Source organism: Homalodisca vitripennis, unplaced genomic scaffold (genome assembly GCF_021130785.1).
Source record: "Homalodisca vitripennis isolate AUS2020 unplaced genomic scaffold, UT_GWSS_2.1 ScUCBcl_13567;HRSCAF=23855, whole genome shotgun sequence".
In the NCBI taxonomy this organism is placed as follows: domain Eukaryota; kingdom Metazoa; phylum Arthropoda; class Insecta; order Hemiptera; family Cicadellidae; genus Homalodisca; species Homalodisca vitripennis.
This window is the reverse complement of record NW_025789697.1, coordinates 14,031-32,072: the sequence shown is the minus strand read 5'-3', so window position 1 is coordinate 32,072 and position 18,042 is coordinate 14,031. Positions and strand designations below refer to the sequence as shown.

Genomic DNA, 18,042 nt, shown 5'->3' with positions numbered 1-18,042 from the left:
AACTTCACCAACTAACACTTGTAAATGTAGTGGTTCAAAACCTCAAGAATTAAGTCAAAGATCGGGTTTCCATCTGCAAGTAATGACAGTGAGTATTATTCATTATTGGGCGCTCTCAAAAACCACGGCCTACATGGAACGCAACAATGGAACAGCTGTTATTGGTTGCTGCTCCCTCAGAATTTTCAGTTTGCAATTAGCAGGTGGCAGTGTACACAAATAAAAAACTATTTGATGATGCTTAATATTTTTTTTAACATAAGTTTTGTGGAATAACTTACGCAGTTGGCGTTATAGGACACTCCAGATGCTACATAATACTCATGAAGTTTCAAATGATTAATTTTTAAATTTTCCAATAACATGTAACAAACAATTGTCTATGTATGTCTTGTATTATTTCATACTGTCATGAGACATACTTTTTGTGACAAATAAATGGTTTAAAGTCTTGCTACCATGAGGAGGAGAGATGAGGAGAGGAGTCCTGCGGCTCCTTAAAGACTCTAGTTGAGTTAGCAGATGAACACCAAAGCCCAAACTTCTCTGATGATTCCCCTTTGGAAGAACTATTGCCCCCACCACCCCTCACCTCTAACGGGGCATCATCGCGTGGGAGGTGCCCCTTTGGACCTGGACGAGTAAGATCCTCATGACTTCCCGGTAGCACTAAGGACCGTTGGCCGTCGTCGCTTGAAAATCCACGGACAGATCAAGTAGGCTTTTTGTTACAGTTTTATATAAGAAATTTAAAGAATAATCATTTTGAGCAGAAGTTAACCTGAGACGTATTTTCAATACCATATGTATAGTAAACTCATGAGTGCAAAAATATGTATTTTTTTCAAAATCTTATAGAGCTAAAAATATTTTAATAATAATTTTAATAATCAATATCTAATTTAAGAGTCATTTCAAAAAAACTAATTTTTTACACAAACAAGCAAGTTATATAAAATTGTAAAGATAGTTCGGTCCGGTAAAATTCTTTCTTGATGTGAGCAACTACAACAGTAACATTATAGATGCCCTATAATATTTTTAAAAACATAAATGCAGTTATTAAACTTGAATATGTATTTAAAAGAAAAATTCCATTAATCAATGAAATATATCAATTGCACTTATAAATTTGTATGTGATTACAGCCAAGCATCAAAGACCTTATAATCAATAATTCTAGGATTGGGATATTTCCCAAAAAAGGAACTTCGATGGCTGATACAAAAGGGGTCATGCCCATACTGCTTGCGTGACTCAGATAGTGCCTTTTGGGAAAATATACGATGTGTGATCAAAAAGTTCCAGGACTTTTATATACGATGGAATAGCAATGTCTCACAGCGATGCGGTTGGCAGCATTGTATTCTCCTGATTCAACATAACACAGCAGTGTTTTGCAGACCAATCAAAACAACACTGAAAGTAACATTTACACATTTTGTTTGAGATTAGTTTTCTAGAGTTTTGGCTATTTTTTTTGTTTAATGAAATGAATGTGAAAGAAGAGCAACGTGTTTGTGTGAAGGGGATTGTGTGAAACAGAACAAAACGTTTTCTGTCAAAACCTTTATTAATGAAAATGATGTGAAAAAGAGCAACGTGTTTGTGTGAATTTTTGTGTAGAAACTGAACAAAACGTTTTCTGAAAACCTTTTGATGTTAAAAGAGGCTTTTTTGTGAAGAATGTCTAAGCCGATCATATGCTGCCATCAGTAGGTTCAAGAGGTTTAAAGAATGCCGAACATCCACAGACGACGATGCTCCGTCTCCGGACACCTTCACGTCAATCCCAATGATGACAGTGTTGGCCTAAAAGTGAACGCTCTTCATACGATCAGACCGTCGACTAACAAATCCGTTGAAATTGGCAGAAGAAGTGTAACATTTCATTTGGTCATGTCAGGAAATTTTAACTGAGAAACTTCAAATAGTGTCGTGTTGCCAGCAAAGTTTTGTGCCAAAACCTGTTGACTGAAGAACCAAAAACAACACCGAATTACCATGTTTCTGAGGAACTTCTTCAAAGGCAAATTTACGAGCGAAAGCCTTCTTGATCATTTCATTAACGGGGAGACGAGACATAGGTTTTGGTTTACGATTAAGGAAACAAAAGCCCAATCATCACAATGGACATCCAAAAGGCACTCCAAGACCCAAGAAAGCACATCAAGTCAAATCCAAATGTGAAGATTCATACGCTTACGGTTTTCTTTGACTGTAAAGGTTGTCATCTACTAGAATTTCCTTCCACAAGGTCAAACAATTAATCCGTTTTGTGTCTGAATACTCCAGAAAAATTGCGTAATCTGTGAGAATAAAGAGACTGAGCTGTGGCAAAGTGGTGAAAGGGTCCTTCACCATGAACAATGCTCCTGTTCACTCACACACTCGTTCTGCATTATTATCCATGACTTTTGTGTAAAAACTCAATGGACTGTCATTCCTCAGCCCGCCCTAGAACATCACCAGACCTCTGGCTCCAGCAGACTATTTTCTCTTCCCGAAGCTCAAGAGACCCTGAAAGGATGAAGATTTCAAAACAGTTTACGAAATTAAAAAAAACAAACGGAGCTCGGCTAAACACATTTTACAAAAGAAGAGTTTTCTGGGGCCTTTGGATCCAGTGGAAACACTGGTGGGAAAAGTGTGTAGCTTTCCCCAAGGGGAGTACTTTGAAGGAACAAATTCGAATAACCTGTGGTATGGAGAATGAAATAAATGTATAAAAATTCAGTCCTCTGGAACTTTTTTCGATCACAACCTGCGTTACATAATCCATCTTTAAACATGCAAAGATGTACATTGTGTCTATTCCCATTTTTTTTTATATACCGTTTTAACAATGGAAATGGGGTTGTTGTTTCTCAGAAAAGTAATTTCTGATGAAAACCGCATCTGTGTGGTTTTTTATTCACTTATTAAAACGCTTCGTATACATAGTGCTGTACAGGCTCAATCTTTTAACCATTCCTTGTGTTTGTTTTATTTAATTTCGGTTTTACAGCAGTGTGTTAAAAAATGGCTCAGCTTCACAATCGATCTGTGAATCGTTTGAAATTCATCACTTGTGTCATCCAAATTCAAATTGTGCGCTGAAATAAATCACGTCACCACCAAAAATTGCATTTGGCTGTACTCTGTTTGCTTACAAATTTTATTTATTATGTTATTTACCTCGTTGCATATATATCATAAGACCAATGTAAAAATATTTGCCAATGCTCAACCAAATCACATGGAGTGACTGTAACATCATCAAACACAGTGTTGCTTATATAGAAATGACTACACATACCCCCGCGGCTTTGCCCACAATTGATAGGCCTATGCAACATTCTATGTATTTGATTGAATAACTCCCACGATTTCATTAGCACTCAACTATTTTTAGACCAATGTAGAGGATTTCCAAAGTCAAAGTTCATAGCTTTCTTAGTGAAAGCACTTGTAGTATAATACATAGGGGTCGTATGATTATAGACTTATATGCAATTTTTTTATGAGGTTGGTTTGAAAAAACAGTATAGTTTTCTTGAATTGTATGGATATAGATATTGTTATTGAAAATTAAAAACTAAAATCAACATCATTAATACTAACAAGTTTCAATACTTACATTATGACAGTTGTTATCCATATGTAAAAATTGTACATGAAACAGTAAAGTTTTTTCCTTCCAATCCATGTTTACAATATCTACTATTGCCTCAGCCCAGTCTGGAAATTATATCAGTATTTATGAACTTAATCAGTACGTATAACTTATCAGTGAGAAATAGATGCGATGGTCCCCGCAACGATTTTCTTTCATAATGGTATTTTAGTGTCTCATTTATTGCTACAATCACACTTGCTACAAACACAGATTCACTGCACTGGCTTGTGTCCTCAAAAAGTCGTCATATGGAGCGCATTGTTTGTTGAATCAAGCTAACACCCATTCCCTCCATTTTTGCTCCCTTAGTTGTGTAAATTAGCTGTCCCACAATATCTAAGGAAACAAAATTCATTACCTTTATATGTACATATTCCCCAATTTAGTTGATTAAGTAAAATTCAGAATATATTAATTTCGCCACGACGTTGAAATAAGAAAGTTTTTGTTTATTATTTTTGTATTCTTTCACTCTATAAATCAAACAAATTGAAAATAGTAGTTAAATTAATTAGACATATGGTTGTGGTGTTGTAATAAAATGTTTACACAGAACAGTTGATTACATTTAACAGGCTCTTTAAATTTGTAGCAAAACTTTAGAAACCCAAGATGGATTTTTGTGCTGCTTTACAGACCACTGGGTTATAGCCTGAGGGATTTTAAAATAAGAATATGCATATATTCATCCCAGGACCTTAAAAATGTCCATTTAAAAATTTTAGTACAATTTTGAATAGTTTTATGCGTTAAAGCAAAACAAACAAACAAAGGCACTTTCGCATTTATAATATTATTAGGATGCGTCATGCAAAATTTAACTCTAATAAATTCATTTTTGAAATATGGTGTAGATAGACAGAAATGAAAACCCCCATGCAGCTCTACAATTGATAAGCATTCACTAATATTCACCTCATGAATATGTAATCTTGGATTAGTTTTATACATATTTAATAATTCCCATTTATAAATCAAGAGTATATCCAGTTGCAATTTTGTTTTTTAAGTTGTCAAGATGGGTCCCTAACATTTTGTCCTAAACAGATGAGTAAAATAATTTATTATTCCATAAAAAACAGAATCATTTTTGTATTAAAAAGACATTTACCAAGTATTTCTTTTTCCACAGTACAGGGTCAATACCTCGACTAAGAGACCAAGACGACTGGCCTGATCCTCCTACAGGACAGAGGACGGCTCCTTATCCCCGTTCAGTGACTGGGACTCATCAGCAGGGAAACTGATGAAGGGAATTTCCTTCCTCCAGAACTGTCAGCATCAGACCTCAGTGCCAGTGGAACCTATATTATCCGCAAGGGTTCGGCAGAAAAGAGCGAACACCTGTACATAAGCAGGAGAAGCCTAAACAATCCTCCTCTCCAAACTCTAATTCTAAACTCAACAAATTGAAAAGGTGCAGTTCAACATTTGATAATATTAAGTCCTTGTTAAAGGAAAGGCCTAATAGAAGGTTTAGATGAAAATCCCCCTGATTTCCAACCTCCAACACCGCCTGCATTAGTGAGAGTGGTATCGTTACCCACGTTGACAATAGACGAAAATTGTCAAACTGAACCTCTCCAGATTGAGGAGAAGGTGAGTGAAGGTATCTCCCGTGATAGAACCCTCAGAGACTGTTGAAGCCTGTGAGTGCTCAGGCAAGTAAGAGTGTAGCGGTTGAAGTGAGATCTTGTGATGTTGGTATTCATGTTATGGACGACTTACCTAATCTCAATGGCTATGACAAGCATAAAGAAAGTGTGGAAGAGAGCACACAAGTTTCTTTAGAGTACAGAGACATTAATGATGATAAAATCTACAGAGCTCAGTAAGAGTTGTGATAGTGTGGTTGACTCGATTGACTCAAAGACGGAAGAGGCTTTGATTTTGAAACTCCAACTAGATCAGAGTGAGGACTTTAGTTCATCAAAGAATACTTTCACCATCATTTGGAACGTCAAGTAAAGCGGTGAAAAAGTCATGTTGAAGTTGCAAAAAGAAGAGGTTTATTGATGATCCTTGGCTCACTGCAACAGAAATTACCGAAGTGCAGGGTTTTTCCTGTGGTGGAAGTGGAACAAAAAGGAAAAATTGGTAGACGAAGAAAATGTGGAAAAACCTCCTGGAGACTTCAACGTCATGGTTGAAGTTCTCCAGCCGAGTTTGGGCCTCTACCTCTCCTCTCCAGTGGAAGAAGATGAGGATGGAATACTCTGATGTGTTCTCCGCAACAGCCCCAGGAAGACATCCCGAGGGAAAGGGAGGCCGACTCTGTGCCCAGAACCCTTCTATCGCTGCCTGGAAACCCCCTCCAGGGAGTGATCCAATAGGAGCCAAGTTCCTCAATAGACCCTGTCCCCGACCCTCCACCTTCACAGGGAGCCCACATCCAGCCTCAAGACCCGCTCAATGGATGCAGGCTTCAGTTAGAAACCACAAAAACCAACACTCTAACTCTAGGAGGGATGTAAGTAGACCATTTAAATTGCTTGCAGTTTTATGGTACTTGTCTGATTAGTTTACTTGATTTTCTTAACAAAAATTATTTTACTAGGGAAGACCCAAATCTGATTGGTCAATAAATTAATGAACAATTTCTTTATTGACATATTAATACGAGATCTTTATTATTGCTTTGTTTAACATATATTTTGTAGTGAAAAAAATTATACTTGAGCAGTTGTTATTAACCAGGTCAGGTTTTAATTTCAGTCTTCATTCTTCAAGTATTCTTCTACGTTTTCTAGCGCATAATTCTCCCCAACAGGAATTCAGCAAGTCTTTTCATTTTTGTGCAGGACTTTTTTTTCCAGCAGCAGGGCTTTGGTATATGTTGATATCTCAATAAAACACAACTGGTGGATTTTGTTCAGCAAAATTTTAGATATGTTGTGGGATTTTTATGGTAAGTATCTGGTTTGTTTTTTTTTTTTTTAATTGTGGAAAACTCTGTGGGCAAATTTAATCTCAAGCGTATAAATTGCTACCACTGTAGGAATTCGAAAATTCATCTAAAACTGAAATGGCAGGCTCTCTCAGAATTCCAGACATTTTGAGGCATTTAACCGCTTGTTTTTGGCAAAGTAAGAAATTTGAAGATTGGTAGTAGATTCTCCCCAGGACATTACGCAGTACCATGGGATTCAAGGAAGACAATGTAGATGTTTTAGCTGCTTCTGAAATTCTTACTTGCTTCTGAGTGAGAAAAAGTTACTGCAGAGAGCATAACTGCTCAATTATTTGACTTGAGTGTTTGGTTGGAGTCCGTCAAAATACAAAGTCACTATGTTTACATATTTTTGTAACTGGTTAAAAACCATTTGGATTTTTGTCTTTTGTTTATGCACCAGGTTGTTTGGAATACAATACTCTTTTGAACATAGCAAATACTTTTTCTATAGTGATTTCCAATCATTACAAGTGTATGACACTGTAATCAATTATACATGACCAGGACTGTACTCAGACCAGTTTTCTCGGTTCAATTTTAATGGGGCCCGGGATCGGACCCCTCCACTCATGTACAGGGGCAGGTGGTCGGACATGACGGGCCCGGCCGAATATCTTTTCCTGGGCCCGCCCGCCAAAGCTGAGTATCGCCCTGTACATGACTGTTTATAAACTTTGCTGAGGCAACACCACCCTGAGCAGTTAGACAGTTTCGTGCGTTCAAAAAGCCGTCTGCAGTAAATTACAAATCCTGGTAAATTCAATCAATGTCAGAATCAAATTAAACATTTAAAATAGTGGTTTTGCAAAATAGTATGCCCAAGATAATTTATTTTTAAGAGCTTCATAACCTGATCAATGTAGCAATTTTTTGAACCCCTTGGCGAAGAATAAAAAACTATTTAAATTATCAAAAAACCATATTTATGTCTACACAAATCATTTTATTGTGTCTAACATATCAATGTCTACAGCCTATGAGTTATCGCTGTGATCTTAAATTGCAAAACCATATTTAGATTCCATCCGAGAGGCGAACGTTGCCATCAGAGCTGCCAGGACCATCAAGACGGAGGACATTCCAGAAGCGTGGCAGCAGTCAGTCCCCTCGTGAGGAGAGCCACATGCAGGTGTCCTGTTCTCTGCCTGAGACTCCCATCTTTGCTCGAGGCTGTGACATTCCTCGCACTCCCCATCGACTCCCATCGTGCCCCTGACGTCCCTGCAGGGCCTCGCAATTCGCACCACCCCTCGTCCTCCTACCACCCAAACAGCTATCGCCGCACCACTCTCAGCACCACACCTGGGCAATGTCACTCTAGGTATATAAAAAATGCTGGAATTAAATTTGAGTTTTACCCCCTTTTGCACTCATACTGAAACTTATGTAATTGTCCTCTCAGCTCACGAGGTCAATTTGGCTGGTAACAGGTATTCTCTGTGTCGGGTTGGAGGTTAAAGACCACCTGCAGTCTCTCAACTCAGCGGATCATTCTTAATGACCGCCCTTGCTGTTTTTCCCGTTCAGCTTTTCAGGCCACTATGTGTGGCCCACTGTATTGCAACAGATAAAATAATCCTTTTCTAGGCAGTGCTGCCAAATAAGTAACTACATTAATATTTCTTTATTTGCAACAAACATCATTTAGAATTATTTTCTTATCTGACTGTCAGTTATATTTGGTTGATATTAGAGACTAATTTGCTGCATGGGACTAATTTCATTGTATTTTTATTTTACAAATAAATGTACTTTTATATTAGACAAAACTATAACATTAAAATTATGTACTGCTTGGTAACGTCTACGAGAAAATAATTAAATAACCAATCAAAATTTTTAAGCTTTGAGCTTACACACTTTGTAAGTGTTTAGGAATTGCATTTAAAGGGCTAAAAGTCAAGTACTACCATTTAAATGTAAGTCGACATAACATGTATGTTTATCAAATCACTAAATGTAGATGCAGAGCCCAGCCATCACCGCCATGCTATAAGGACAGCTAGCTGTAAATCTCATCTGAGCTGAGGGAGAGTTCAGTATGAGTCCATTTGTCTTATACCATCATACACATTTAAGTTCTTGTAGCCTGTAATAATAGTTTAATTTTGATAATTATTCTCACAATCTGAATAATAAAATAATTAAAATAATGTACTCATAATAACAACTTACAATACTAAACATTTATAGTTGGTGTTTGGATGTAAATTACATTTAAATTTACAGAAACCATTACTTTCCACCTGTAATTCATAATAATTCTTCATTTATTGTTTATGAAATTACTGATCACAGCTTTGTTGTGGAACAAATAAAAAAAATAGAATTTGTGTCTATTAGTTTGTTTAAATGTTGACTACAAAATGAATCTCATCTGGACCAAAGTCATTTAATTAAGAGTTTTGGAGGCTCAAATAGTGAAGAGATTATCTCTGATCTGCATGTCAAATTTAAGGCATACATTAGGCCTTTAATACAACAATTTTAATGTACAAAATTTGTTTTGCTTGATAAAATATTTAAAAAATATATATATATATATATATACATTTTTTATATTATTTGATGCCTAACTTTTTGTCTTAGTATTTTTGGTACCTGAGAAAGAGGATAGATTTCAATCCTCAAAACATATTTTATTTTTTTATAGCATATAATGGTGGAAAATGTTCATAATCATGTTATCGTCTCAAATGATCTATTGTCAATAATAACAAAACTTTAAAAAAATCTGTTGTTTTGTTAAAATTAGCATGACATCATATTTGATGGTTGTTTGATTGTAATTTAATTGTATAGTTACTTTTCAGTTTAATGATTTGTTTCAACTGTGAAGCTGCATCTTCATTGAATGAAAATACATTAACCCTTTTTGCGCTCAAAAGACAGCAGTACTGGCCACACCAAGGTTGTAGACAGCTCCCGTTAGTTTTTGGCCGCAGTTGTCCTCGTAACTTGTATGGTCAGTACAGATAGTCCGCACTACTTTCATTGACAGCTCGGCGGCCAATTTTGTTGTTTGCCTCTTCAGATCTGAATTATTTTCAATTTCCTCTGCGTTATTTGCATAGTAATTACTTATTGTTAGTTTTTATTTTTATTTTAAATTTAAAATGTTTAAAGAAGAAATTAAAAATAATTAAAAATTTATTTTTTTAAGAATCTTTCTAATACAAAGATAAACCTACATTTGGAAACTTTAAATCTTATAAGTATATTGTTAAAAAATATATGTAAATAAAATGTTATAAAAGTAGGCCTTTGCAGTTATGTTATGCTCATACATGAACTATTTTACATTTTTTTATGGATAAAACTTTTAAAAATACATACCTATATGTAGTTTAAAGTAGTTAGCACACGTCTTCTTGTAAAATTTTCTAGGTTTCTATCACTTCAGTGTATAGGCCCTCTATGCGTTATTCATCTTATTAGCACAGTCAATGTTTAGAGAAGAATTATAGGATAATTTAAAAATTACTGCTTTACTTGAAAATTACTTTAAAGTACAGCTGCTCAATAGGTTTTCAGCACTCGCCATTCATTATAAAACAAAGAGAATATTAGAAAATAACTGCTATGTTTAGTGGCCAGTAGTGCTGGCCTTATGAGTATGGACATATTATATCTTGGCCATTACAGCAGGACATACAAGCTGAGATAACATTACGCAAAAATTAAAATGATGACAGCGGCCAGTAAAGCTGGCCATACGAGGTCTAAAAAAAATTATAAATACTAACTTCGAGTGCATAGGGTTAAAGAGTAAAAATGGCTTGGGGAAATAAAGTTACAAATATTTTTGTTTACCACTAATTTACCATGAAAGTTGCTTGGGTTGTAGATTGATGAGTTTTTTATTAGTATTAAATATTGTCATAAATACATTTTCCTTATATTGTATATAAGTTTTCTAATACACTTTTCCACTTATATCCGAGAAGCAATACATCTACTTTAATATCAGTTGTGTTTGAGAATAGTATGCTATCTGAGGTAACAAATGTAGTTTAGCATAGTCAGTTGCATTTGAGAAGTCGTCACATGAATTTCAGACTATTAAAATTTATTCAAGAAATGATAAAATGTACATGGAAAATTATCAATTTAAAAAAATTAGAAAAATAAGTTTGACCTGATGTATAAGATCAGCCATATCATTAGGAATTAACATATCGCATTAAGATTAACATAGTGATTACAATAGTAAATATGATTCAGTGTAACAATTTATTTAATGTAGTGTAATACATACGTAGTGCAAACTGCAAAAAGAATAGCTCTATGTAAAGTTAATTTAAAAAATCAAACTTGAATTATATTAATGAAATGTGACACATCTTGAAGGGTGAACTTGAATTTAATTTAATGTGTTCGCACTTTTCACTTTTTTCACACTTTCATGACATCCATTCCAAATTACAGCTAGCTAGATGGAAAGTTGTAGGCCTAGTGTACTGAACAGCAACATGCACAATCATCACCAACGATAGTGTGTTTTTTGTATAGAAAATCACATTTTTTTAGGTAGATGAATCTTATTCTCCAATTCTAGGAGATTGAACTTATGGAATTCTCAGGTTTGGTTATATGAATGCCTTAACTTTGGACATGTCTTATAACATGTTTCAAGAAAGATGAATAGGTATCGAACCACAGTAGTGTTGCTGTTGTTCTATCAATAATTGTCTCTTAACTTGCCTTTTGGCAAGAAGCATTGTTAGCAACGGTAATAAGATGTCATCCAATGCGTTTGCTGATTTATTAGTAAAGGATCCTCTTTGTCGCCCCACTGATAACAAGCCTACTAATTCTGTGATTGCACAAATTACATGAACACGTATCTTTGCTTTCTGGTAACTTTTCCGTTAAATTTTTCCAGCTTTAATTTGTTCTCTTTTTTTAAAACAGATTGAAGTTGTTCTACTGCAGTCAAACCATACGATCTGTTTTCCTTGTTGAAGTTAGTTTAAGGTTTGAAGATATTCAGCTTTGCCTAGCCTTATTTTCAATACAATTCCATTTTTTAGAGGTTCACGATACTTTTTTTGACCATAATACACTGCCCTCAAAGTATTTTCCAATTTTTGCCACAGACATTGGTTTTTTTTTTAATCCTACTTTTTATTTGTTTTAGTGTAGTAATTTCTTTTTCTGAAAGAACTTTTGGCTTCTTCTCCCCTTTAGGTTGAGGCGAATCATCTCCATATTCAAGCCTGCTGTGCTGTTTTGATTGTCAAATTTTAATGTGACATATTAATGCACCCAAGCTTCCCCTCTGTTAGCAGTAGTCAGAATTGTTCACTGATCTTAGACAGTGCATCCGATATATTTTCCTCTCAATTTTCTCCTCTGACATTAACCCTTCAAAGCAGTAGTTTTTATCAGAAGGGTTGTCATGGTTTGGTGTTATTATGGTGTAAATGGTTTTTTAACCCTCAAAAGCAGTTATTATCTCTGATATAATACTGCGATCATTCATAACAATTTCTTCCACTTTTTTCACGTTTTCTTGGGTTGTCGATGTGCTAGAGCGTTTATCATCTTCAATGTCTTCATGACAATTTTTGAAATGTTTATACCACTCGTAAAACCCTTGTTTTACTTATATCATACAGCTGAAAATTTTATTGTAATTCCGGAGCATGAGTACAGTACATCAGTAACTGATGTAATGGTTTTGATAACATGTGTTTATTTAAAAGAATACAGTAAATAATTCTCTCACCTGTAACTTAATATTTGTTTATGTTTATCTGAAATGTATCTGACTTCAAGTTTATTGAAACATATCTTTAGGTAATTTACTTAGCAGTTTTATTTTATTACAATTTAATAAACTTTCTTACTAGTCATAGGAAAACATCTTAAACCTAATAGACTTGATGTAGAGCCTGAACATGAATCTGCAGAACAATGGCTGCATTGGCATCAAACATTTTGTAACTTCTCAGAGGAATGCAATGCTTATGCAATAAAAACCAAATTTACTTGTTAATCATGTCAGTCCTTTTGTTTACAAATATATTTCCTGGATGTTTGGAATTATCTTGCTTTAAATATGACATTGGTTACAGTCCGGAGAAGAAAACGGGGTTGCAAATAATACGATGTCAAGATATTGTGTGGATCTATAACTTAGACCAAATTTAGTTGAAATTTACATTGGTTTGTGTCATCCATTTGTCTCAAAATCTATTATTGGATTAGAATTAAAATTTACCTTTTTCACTGGAAGAAATTCTCCGCACAATAACGCAATGTCGAGTTTGTTCAAAATTGAAGCCAAGGTTTCGCAGGTATCAGGATACCTTAATAAAACAACTGTGCCTTTGGAACGTTTAAACATGGATTTTAAATGTCTTATCCCTAGTGTTCTAAAAAGTATTATTAACCCTTTAAGTGCCAACGTCAGATTTTTAACCGGACGACAAAAGTTGGCCGAAAAGTGCTGACGTCCGATTTTACCGGACGTTTGGGGAAAAGTCACTAAAAATTGTAACCTTTAATATTTTTGAATAATATCATATTGAAATGTTTGTGAAGAATCGTTCTTTTCAAAATAAATTGTTATAGTACACTTCCGATCAAACTTTAAATTATGAAACTCGCATATAAACATTTTTGGTTGCCATAGCTACCAGAAACAATGTGACAATAGTTGTTTCTTAAAAGTTGTATAACTTACTCATTATTGAAGATAATAATATAAATTTTTCAAGATTTACAGACAATTGCATACACTTTCCAGTGATATAGACTAAGAAAAGGATATGAATTTTTTTTGGTCATAATAATTTGGTTGAAAAATGAAATTAAAAAATATTTTTGAATTTTTTTTAGGTAAGTCCATTTTTGGTATTCCTAAATTTAGTGTTAATAGTAACTTTGTTATTTTATGGTAAATTAAAACAGAGTTTTCAGAGAAAAATTAAAAAAGAATCATGTTGACAGCTTATTAAATAATCAGACTGTGAGTTTTTTTACTAAAACCTTGCAAAAGGGCTGGCACTTTTAGGTACACCCACTAGAAAAATATGTGGCACTTTTCAGTATACCCACTCAAAAAATACTTGGCACTCAAAGGGTTAACTATAGTAGATGAGTATTCATGGGATCCATTTGCTTTTCTCTGCCATATACAGGGTGACAATTCTGGAACCTTTTTTTTAATTTTTGAACCACAATAGAAAGAAATACCAAAGTTCACACGTGCTTACTGGTGATAGTAACGCACACATCTGCCCAATTACCGACCGGATAATCCCTTTGGGAGGGGAACATTTTGAACACTTACTTTGATCACAGGTACTTAAAAATTGGTGTTTACTTGTAATACTTAATAATTTACATTGTTCAATTGTTTTAAAATTCAAATAGCTATTACTACTGAGTCCGGTTTGCGGCTTTTGTACTCTGCTAAGTAAGACCTTTAATTTGATACCAAACTTGACCTATGCTGCTATTTAAGAATTTTGTTTGACTCCTTGTGGACCGTCCCCCAAAGGGATTATCCGGTCGGTAAATGGGCAGATATGTGCGTTACTATCACCAGTAAGCACGTGTGAACTTTGGTATTTTTTATATTGTTTAAAAATTAAAAAAAAGGTTCCAGACTTAATTGTCACCCTGTATGACTTCAGCTACTGAGATCGAAGAACTTCAGGAACGTTTTGCAATTTTGGATCGGGGATCATCACCGATTTCAGAAGAACCAAGGCCTTTTCTTTAAATCTCATAGTATTGTATCAAGCCACTTTTCAGCATATAATCCTAGAGGAAATGAACCATTTGGAAGAGCATCTTACTTGGTCTTGTAACTCAAAACCTCCCTATTACAAGTACTGGGGAAACTGTTCTCTCTAAAACGCTTCATTCAATCAAATCCTTATCATGCACATCAACTAATGGAAAACCACAAGAATTTATGTTTAACCATCCCAGAAGATCACATTACGGAGGTTATATTCCAAGCTGGCTGTCTCAACCTGGACTAGTGCTTTTATGCAATCAGAACAAGTTATGCAAGTACAAACTCCCTGTGGAAAGAAATTTAATTAATACAGACAAATCCTGGTTATACTCATGTTAGACTTCCAGATGGACGGGAGAAAACCGTATTCATGAGGAATCATGCCCCAGCACCTGAAGCGTTATAATTGTGAAATAAGACCAATCTGAAATAAAAAATATTACGTGGGCGGTTTGATGTCAGTGACTTTTTTAATTTCCCCACGCTACTGCTTATCTCAACCAAAATGGGTACATCACATTTTACACGAATATTTAGACTTGCAAAAAGCTCTCCATGTGATAGCTCACACTCATAAGCACAACCTTGTGACCACTTCAAGAGAGTGTTTTAGCGATGATCAGCCATAATCCGGACGAGTTTTGGCACCTTTATGTAATTGTGGCTAGTAATTTTGTGGTGAGTCCGTCAGCCAACACGTTCATGGCCACAGTTTTTTTGGGATGCTCGAGGTGTCCATTCACATCGATTACCTTGAGAAGAGTAAAATGATTACCAGTGAATATTATTCAGAGCTATTGGAAAGATTTGACGTTGATTTGAAGCAAAAATGGCCACATTTGGCGAAGAGGGAAGTACTGTTCCATTAACACAATTGTCTAGTAACGATGGAAAAAATCCATGAATTGGTCTACGAACTGCTACCCCATTCAGCATATTCTCAGATCCAGCCCCCTGCAACTATTTCCTGTTTCCAAACCTAAAAAAATAGCTGGGTGGTAGGAGATTTGGGTTGAATGAAAGCCTTGGAAAACCTATATTAGGAGGGAATAACAAAATTAGAAAAAAACACTGGAGTAAATGTATTGAGCTAAAAGGTGATTATTTTGAAAAATGAAATGTTTATTTGCCAAGAAAACTTGTTTTATTCAAAAAGTCACTGACATCAATCCATCCTCATATCAACAAAATTTAAAAAAATCTTGACATTTGGCTTTTTTAAAACGACGTAACTTAAACATTCCTGTTGCTTTTTGAACACATGTCTTATAGAAATAACATAAATTTCATTCCTTTTTTTGCAAATCTATATAACAAATAATAATCTATGTTCAACACTCGTAACAAATTACACATACAATAAAATATCGTTCATTACATACATATATATATATATATATATATTTTATGTATACATGTACTTTACTGTATATTAACTTTCTTTGATCTTTATTTTAAGTAAACAAAACAAAGTAACTACGGTAACCATTATTATTATATAGCTTATAAGAAAAAACTGCTGATTTCGATGATTGGATATTTTCTCAAATATAATAAGTGACAACATCTCAAATTTAAATCTCCCATCCAGTTAAAAAGAACTAAAACCTTTTTAAATACAATAATTGACTATTAATTATAAACTGTGATTTTTTATGTTCTCAAATACAAGTTACTACTGTCGGCACAGTAATGATGTACCCCTGAGTTTATGATGTTTATGGTCAAACCAACAGACCATTAGAAAATTCAACCAAGCGAATTTAATTTCACATTAGTTAGGTTTAGGCACACGCGTTTCAAATTTGTATTTTAAGTGCTATTAGTTTATATCACAGTTGGAATGGATAAAGTACAGATATTTTTATTTGTTTCATCGATATATTTTTATTCCTTTAAAACCCATAATCAAATTGCATTCAAATTTTAATACTAGACTAATAGGATTGCTTACTTCATATTTTACAAATTTCAGAAGTTAATCTCTTTAGGAAAGAAGTTGTACATTTTCTTGACTCTGTAAGGTTGTAAAATTCTTTTCTGGGCATCATTGGGTAATTTAGTCAACATTTCATCATTTTTATGCACATTAATAAATCCAAAAAATGGTTTATGTTTGTACTGGTTTCATGAAAAGATGTAGTGATTAGTCTGACCGACAATTGTGCATTGACAATAATCTCAAATACAAAAAAAGTTTCTCAAATAAAAAGTGGAAAAGATGTAGTTTGATTAATTCTGAATATCAACAAAAATAATTGTTCCATACTTGGTAAAAAATGTTCATTTTTTTAATTTTCAAAAATATTGCAGATTTTAGTGTATTACCTAAAATGCTGAGACTTATAAGCTGGAATACAGTATGTGTAAAAACTGTGGCACTGCTAAAAGGCTTAACTGTCTCAAACTGTGGATGTGAAAGTTTTCAAATTATTTTGTAATACTAGCATCAATCAATAAATGTAGATCTTTGTAATATTTTACTGAACTGCTAAAATGATATCGTTTGTTTATCCATACCTCAGCTTATTTTATAAGTAGGCCACTGGCATCATATACTTACAGCATGTTCTTTCTGACTGTTTTATTCAGTTAGCCAAGCCGAAGAAATTATAAACAGGCTTCCCGTAAATTCTTGTAGATGAACATGTGACCAAAATTTCTAGATTTGTGTATTTACCACACTAATAGTCCATCTGTTTATTGCATTTTACTGTAACTACATTCATTGCACGTTTGTTGCAATTCTGTCTGGTGAGTGCATTAGTTTTTATAAAAAATGAATACTTAACCATGTATTATATAAATTGGATGTTGGTAACCAATGTGTTTTTCTGCCAAACAATTTATTGTACAATACAGCAATGTGTCAACCATTTAATTGTAAAACGATTTTATTGTAGGCCTAATTAAGTTTTTAAGTAATTAAGTGCCTAAAAAACCTGTAGCAGTGGCTGACTCTGAATCACTGGAAAATCCTTCAGTTAAGGTGTTAATATACACTGTATGAATGAAAGACTAGGTATTTTATATGACTTTCTTCATATGTGTAGGTCAGGCAATGGTTGGGGCAGAGCTTCTAAGGCTGGCAGGGGGACCTGGGCGGGGCTGGTACCCTCGTCACAGACAGCCCCGTCCAGCTTCCGTGGAACACTTAGATCACCTGGCCACTGCCCACAGCCCCATGTCTGCCCCAGGACCCTGGGAGCCCCGTGGGGACTGTCGCAAGCCGCTCACACACTCCCGCCCAACCTTACACCCAAGTTTCTTCCACCGCTCACCCAGAGAAGCCCTACGGAGAGTCACAAGCCTGCTCATACGGAAGGGTAAGTGGTTCTTTTGACATTTTAACTTTGTACTTGAGTGTTGTCATGATTCTATTAACATCTATTTTGGAACACAGGTGTGTACTGTGTCCACAATTTTTACTACAAGTCTGCTGGTAATATCTGCAATTACTCCTCATTGTGTAAGGCTCGACCATCAGTATGGATTTTGGCTAGATCAATACTAGACTGGTGTGGTTCAGCCTTTTAGAAATAATAGGCTCAAATTTGTTGCAATTTAGAGATTGCTTTTGTTATGGTCGTTTCATGTCTGTTAAGTAATATTGTATACATAGAGGTGATTCTATGATGGAATTATTCTTTGTTGTGATGGAATTATTGATTATGT

General features: G+C 34.7%; 1 pseudogene; it reads left to right on the top strand.

The window, feature by feature from the left end:
- Nucleotides 1-522: 522 nt before the first annotated feature.
- On the top strand, nucleotides 523-17,693 carry LOC124375118 (annotated as a pseudogene).
- The last annotated feature ends 349 nt before the right edge of the window (nucleotides 17,694-18,042 follow it).